We start from the raw sequence: 7,353 nt of genomic DNA on the forward strand, positions 1-7,353 counted from the left end.
ACTTCAAGATATATCTTATCAAAGAGAACTAGGTTATTGATCAAATAGATCAAAAAAAAAAAAAAAACTAGGTTGTTTATGAGAAAAAATGAAACAACAAAGATGACAAACTAACGCACAAACACAAGGATTTACGTGGTTCGGTGGTGTGCCTACATCAACAGATCAGAACAAGAACAATCATTAACTTCTCTCAAGTTTTACAGCCCTAGAGATCTCTATTTATAAAATCAAGAGTTGTTAAAATGCGTTTATCTCCCAAAAATAGAAAACCCTTCGGAAAATATTATACGATTGCCCTTTGCATAACCATAAAAATAAAAAAATAAAAATGGGTAGGGGGCTCCGTCCTTGGGAGGAAGCATTGCCCATGCAACCCCACAACTCTGTTTAGCGCCAATAGAAAACAAGACTTTTACACAACAGTTGAGACTAGAAGGGAAAGCATTGGTAGAACTAAGTCGTTGAACTAGGTCATTGGCACCAAACATTGGTTATATGTGGAGAAGGGAAAACATGAAGTAAAGTTGGAAGAGCGTCACAATACTTTCAGCAAAGCTTTTGGATGCTTTAATGCTCGTGTCAAGGAAATCTCCTACATGCAAAAAAGAAGTAGCCACATGACAAAGGAGATAAGGCCTCTTTCTGAGATAAGGAAAAGACTTGATTAACACTGCACAATAAAGTTTCAGGCAAAAGGAAAATTCAAAAGGGAAGTTGTGGCAGCTGTTAAAAGAGAAAAAAAATTTTGCAAGGGAAAGTTCTACGAGAATGCCAAGGCAAGAGCAGAGAAGATATCTGGGAAGGTACAGGCCTTGGAGGATAGGCTCAAGTTCTTAAACAATTGGAGGCCTTCAATGAGTCTGCTTTTGTATCTGGTGACCTCAGTAATTTCTTTACAAATTTTCACTCTACTTCAATGTACAGGTTTTGTAATTGGAGGTTTGGAACTTCATCATTCCCTTTGTACTATTTTTACTCTGCAATAAAATAATTTTCATTCTCCAACCTGGTTCTAGTCATTTTATGCACTGCATGTATGGTTAGCGGTACAATGCAAATACAGATTCGAGTTTTGAGTCCACATTGTAGATATTATGGTATGATGATGAACCCATACCGTAATATCCACATATCTTCCCATACAGGCCCCACCTACAATTTAATCAATGCAAGGTTCCACCACCATTTTCAATCAAAACATGCATCTCCATTTTCATTTCCAATTTTTTTTTTTTTAGTTTACCTTATAAAGTGTGGCATTTTCAGCCCAATCATATAGCAGATTTCCTGCCTCACCACAATGTAAAGCTAACTCCATCCATCGATAAATTTACTTTGAGGTAATGTTAAGTTCACAATATGAAAAGAACATTTTTGACTAATAAGTAGCACAATAAAATCATCGGCAAAATATGTAAATATAACTGAAACAATGTACATGAAATGTAACTGAGATTTGTATGCAAAGTTACCCAAAAAATAGTACAATATGGTCTCTAACATGGGTAATTCTTAGAAAAATTGAATTTCCTAGTTAATTGCTGCATAAGGTAGAAATAATGGGTAGTAGATGATGAGGCCCTAATTGATCCTAGGAATCAAAAAAACTCAACTCATGGAAAATTACTGACACTAATCAGAGAGGTGAAATAGTTAATTAAATGTTATGGTTGGTCATTGAATATGAGCGATTAGATAGATTTGCATGAAAAGGTGTGATTAGATAGATTACAAGTGGAAACAGACATATCTGAATGTCCTTCCCATGATAAATTTTTCACTCATGAAGTGAAAGAAGATGGGCATGGAATTGAACAAAAACAAATTCAAAACAGCAAGAAAAGTGGAAGAACTACATCACATTCTCCTTACATTATTTACAAAATGTGTGTATATGTATATGGTATAGTGTAAGATGAGCTTGACCAATTGTTTCTTTGCGGGAAACATAAGAAACTTCTTCAGAGAGATTTGTAGAGAGGAAATAGTATATCATGAAAAGGTGTAATAAGATAGATTACAAGTGGAAATAGACATATCATGAAGTGAAAGAAGGCAAGCATGGAATTGAACAAAAGAAGGTAAAAAAGCTAGAAAAGTGGATGTAGAACATCACATTCTCTTTACATTATTTACAAAATATGTGTATATGGTATATGGTATATGGTATATGTTATATGGAATGTAACTCTATTTCTCTAATAGCTGCCATCTGAAAAACATGGCTCCAATTATTATAATTTACATTCTATATATATATGGGTCCCGTTCAGCACCAAACATTTTGGCCAACATTTTAGCCAACCATTTTTGTCCTACATGGGTTAGAAGTTTTGGAATGGGCTGATTTTTGGTGATGATGATCTCCTCAACGTAGAGATCATCCTCACCAAAAATCAGCCCATTCCAAAACTTCTAACCCATGTTTTGAAAAATGTTTTGCCAAAATGTTTGGTGCTGAACATTTCCCTATATATATATAGTGGAGTCCTGATGATACTGCCCTACATGCTTACACCAGTACTGACTCAAGTAAGTGAACCCTATTGAAAATAAGCTCTTTTCAGTTCGTTGCATGTAGTTTTCCAAAAAAAAAAAATTGATGTGATTATGCAAATGTGTTTTTCAGAAAACCACTTAGTGCAAACTGAACAGTGCCTAAGAGTGCATAACTTTCACCATGCCTAGGTAAGGAAATATGAGTTGTGCATCTCTACTTATGTTAAACATTTGAAATTGATCCCAATGAATTAATCCAAAAACATGCTATTAGATTCAACACGATAGAGGAATCACAGCTCAAGGAGATATACAACTCGATATTTGCAACATGGTTGAGATGAGCTAATGTAGCCACAAATGCTTTGATCAAGATAATAAATAGAGAATGTTTGGCAATTTTTTAACAGGATATCTAAAAAGAATTTGGGAATTAGAAGGGACAAGGAACACCTATAGCTATTGACAAGGCAAGAACTCCAAACACCCTTGCACCATTTCAATTAATGACGCTCCCTCCTCCTCCTTCAATCCTGGCAAGCTCATCTTCTCTATCAGGCTGCAAGAACATAATAAGACAAGGTATCTTAAAACTGTTTATTACAGACTAACCAATGTTATAAAATATAACTCATGCAATATGCATAGCTCGGAAAAAACAGACAAACACTAGAGAAATGAAGTAGCAGCGCATGAGTGGTGCATCTGATTCTCAGATAATGGAATTTCCCTTCAATTATGTTTAAATGAGTAACCTAAAAGAACAATCACTTTTTGTTTAACTAATCATAAATTCTATAGTTAGAAATATTTATTGACGAAGGATAACAAAAGGATGCTGATGGAAACAACTCAGTGAGAGCTTTCTAATGGATCCATATTTATTGCAAACCAAATTATGAACTTAAAGTTATATACAGGATTTTGAGAAATTTAAAGAAAACTAATTATAAATTTTATAGTTAGTCAAAAGTAATTAATAAAGGATCTCAATGGAATTATCCTGGTGACATCCTTCTAATTGTTCCATATTTATTGCAAACCAATATAGATTATGGGATTTTGAAAAATCGGATAGAGAGGAAAATAAAAAGTTTCTTAAAAAGATGCTAATTCAGTTTTATTTTCTTTAAAAAAAAACAAAAAGACTTGAAAATATAACCCCACATATATTCATCTTGAGAAAACAAAGTCAAGGACATCCCATAGGACGTTGAGATCAACTGTTAAGGGGATTGTTTGAGTCCCTCGACAAAGCACTGCCCTTGAATCACCACAATTGGATGTAATGATCTGACATCCTGTTACTGCCACCACCACAGCAGTTGACCCGACAATTTCTGGTGCAATTGACTCGTTAGAGATCTCATTGTCTGCTTGCGCAAACCCACTTCCCACCTACTATGACATTCATCGCCACTAGCTACACCCCTTTCTCACTCCTCTGCTACCACTTCATGAACCCGATCAGACAAAATTTAGCAACCTATACTATAAAACAAACAGTACAAGGCACATGGTATACCAATTTAAAACCTGTAAAACCTTTTTAATAAAGAATGTTGATAGATTGAAAAATGCAAAATATGAGAAGATCAACAAAGTATTTTGATGAAGAGATGGTCAATATTATCATCAAAGCCTTGTCCAAAAAATCAAGTGTCAGCTTAGGATAAGATGAAACTATAATAAAGAAAAAAATTATTAGACGTTGTGGTCTGGAAAATATTCTTTATCCCAAATATTGAGGTAGAAAATTTTGAAATAACCATCAGCAAAGAAAAATAATTCTGACTTCCTTTATCCCTAGGGTTTGAGCTGTAACTAGCATTTTCTGCCATCCTCACGACTGTGTAATAAATATGTTTGCCACTTTATTTTCCAAAACCATCCTACAAATATGCAATTTAATTAATATTGTTCCAGGAAATTCAATTTTCTATGGAGTTATAACAAATGTCTTGACTGTAGGTTTCATTTTTGGAATTTTTTTTTTTTTATTTTTTCATTTGAGGGCCAAAAATGTTGCAAAATACTAGGAAAGGACATATATTAGTTTATGCATGCATCCCAAAAAATACAAATTAGTTGAATCTAAATCAACTGACCTTAGACTAAGTCTGACTGATTACCAGGCCCTGAGATGCACATCCTATTCCTTTCTGGCATATATCAGTTTAAGATATTTGGTTTTTTTCTTGTTGCCTTTTTTACCTTGTTAGAGAATCAAAAGAACTTAAAAGGGTTCCCAGCTTGAGTCCCAGTCTGTTATATTCCTCGGGATCCCATCAATAATACCGATTCTCGATTTCAAAAACGAATCTGGAATAAACCCCGATTCAAGACTCAGAAAGATCCAAAAACCAAAATGCATTATGCTAGACCCCTGGTTTCAGACTTGATCAATTTGGGGGGGATTCAGAAATGAAATTTTCTAGAAAAATGTTTTCCAAAATATATATTTTTGCAAAGTTACTCCGGACTCATTTCAAAGTGCATCACCATTTCAATCAGATCCCTTTGATATTCAAACACTTTTCTTCTATTTTAAACCCTTATTTGGGCGCTATCATTTGCATATTTTCACAAAGATAAACACACGAATCAGACAAACAGAGCATCCGAGTTTTCCGACTCGTCGATTGTATGAAAAAGAAAGGTAGTACTATGTGCATGCACTGAGAGTTTTCGTACTTAAGTCAGAATATTAGAAATCGGAAACCTTCTCAATCTATTTCGCAAACCGGGATGAAAGGTAGTGTTGTGCGCTCACACCATAACTCCCAATAAGCAAATCGATTAGGGAGTTTCAAGGATCCAGCTTCAAGATTTAGTTTTTTTCGAATTCTTGTGCACTATCCAAGAATTGTGAAGAGACTTAAGGCCCTGATTCGTTCAAATTGATAAGAAAGGCAGTGTTGCAAGTATGCAAGAAATCTGATAAGGATATCCGGGGATCTTATTCTGAAATTCAATCTTTTCTTCAATCAAGTGTGTTCAAAAGAAATAAAAAAGCCAGATTTGAGACACTAACGAATGTTTGGAAGTATAGCTTATGTGAAATGCAACGATGATCAAGACAACCTTGATAAAAAAGTTATAAAGTACATTTTCCTTGGATAATCGTCTGAAAGAAAGCATATTGTGGCTTTGATCTTGCAGATCACTGCTTTTATGAAAGTCGTAACATCAGTTTTAATGAAAAATCACAATGGTACCCAACATCTCAAGTGGTTGATGAAGAGAATGAATTATCATCATCCATGCCACATAAAGAAGATAAAGAGTTTGATTCTAATCTCAAAACTCTTGAATCATCAACGGTTTGGAGAATGCAGTTGGTATAATGAGCCAATTTATGCAAAACCTAATAAATAACAGATGGATGCAGTAAAACACATCTTGAGATAAGTGAAAGGAACGATCAATGACTAATTAAGTTATCTGATAATTGTAACGTGGATTGGGCTGGAGAACACCAAAAAAAAACTCTTGGATTTTTTTATCTCCCTCTCTTAGAACAACACTCTTAAGTTTGCAAGGCATCATTTGGGTTTCTATCAAGCCAATTTATGCAAAACCTAATAAATAGCAGATGGATGCAGTAAAACACATCTTGAGATAAGTGAAAGGAATGATCAATGACCAATTAAGTTATCTGATAATTGTAACGTGGATTGGGCTGGAGAACACCAAAAAAAAACTCTTGGATTTTTTTATCTCCCTCTCTTAGAACAACACTCTTAAGTTTGCAAGGCATCATTTGGGTTTCTATCAAGAACTTTAGGGTTTAATGTGTGTGGAAGTTCATGATTGCTCTAAAACCATTGACGCGAATGGGTGTTTGGACTCTCCAATCTTTGGCAACTTTGAACATGACACAAGTCCAGTTAGATCCCTTCACTGTGCGTAACAGGTACATTCCTAACAATCTAACATGGGTATCAAAGTCAACTTGATTCGTGTTCCGTTGAACTAACACCATTAAGCCTAAGGTTGAACTTGATCTCAAGTAAAAAGAGGATTGAATCAAATCCAATAACATGGACTATCATAGATAAACTTATTAAAAGAAACTTTTGTCTTCTTGAATTGAGATCCAATTGACCAAGTAAGTCAACTCCATGAGTTGAATCCGTGAACCAATTAACTAATTTGACTCGGTGACCTAGATAAGAAATAAAAAAATAAAAAAGGAAATCTATTATTCCTGGTCAAAACAATAGGAACCGACTTGATGAGATTACTCGCTGGGTTTATTCAGTAATCCTTGACCGAAACAGAAAAATAGGGGGGTTGTTCTCCATCTCCTTCTTTGAATCTAGAGACATATTCTTGCGAAAATTTCTCCTTTTTCGGCCAAATAAATGAATCCCATCGTTGCCAAGTGTTTTGAGTGGTTGAATTATCGAATAAAATAAAGGATGGGAGGGAGTAAAAACAAAAAAAGGTAAATAAGAAGAGAAGAAGAAGATGAAGGGTGGAGGAGCTTACTTGAAACTATTAGAGTGTGTTAAGATTCAAAGGGTATTTTGTCTTTTCTTTTCTTTTGGGTATTCTTATATAAGCACATTCTCTCTTGTAATTGCTTAGGGTTTTCTAATGCAAATGCATCTCTCTTTCTTTTCTTTCTACTTTGTCTAACATGGTATCAAAACGGCTGTACCTCAAGGATGGTTTGGGTTAGTATCTCCAGCCCTACGTGGAGGAGGAGAGCCAAGTTTGATGCTGAGGGGGAGTGTTAGCATAGTCCCACATCGCCTGGGTATTCTTGGGTTGTGCAATGTATAAAACAGGGGAAGACCCTCTCCTTGCAAGTTGGTTTTCAAGGATGAGTTAGGACCATGGGCT

At 35.0% G+C, this 7,353-nt stretch overlaps 1 pseudogene; it reads right to left on the reverse strand.

Annotated features, from left to right (window-relative positions):
* Positions 1-2,479: 2,479 nt before the first annotated feature.
* Positions 2,480-4,343, reverse strand: LOC147393110 (protein phosphatase 2C 56-like; annotated as a pseudogene).
* Between the last annotated feature and the right edge of the window lie 3,010 nt (positions 4,344-7,353).

This window comes from Akebia trifoliata, chromosome 10 (genome assembly GCF_017979445.1).
Source record: "Akebia trifoliata isolate Shusen 1 chromosome 10, ASM1797944v1, whole genome shotgun sequence".
Classification (NCBI taxonomy): domain Eukaryota; kingdom Viridiplantae; phylum Streptophyta; class Magnoliopsida; order Ranunculales; family Lardizabalaceae; genus Akebia; species Akebia trifoliata.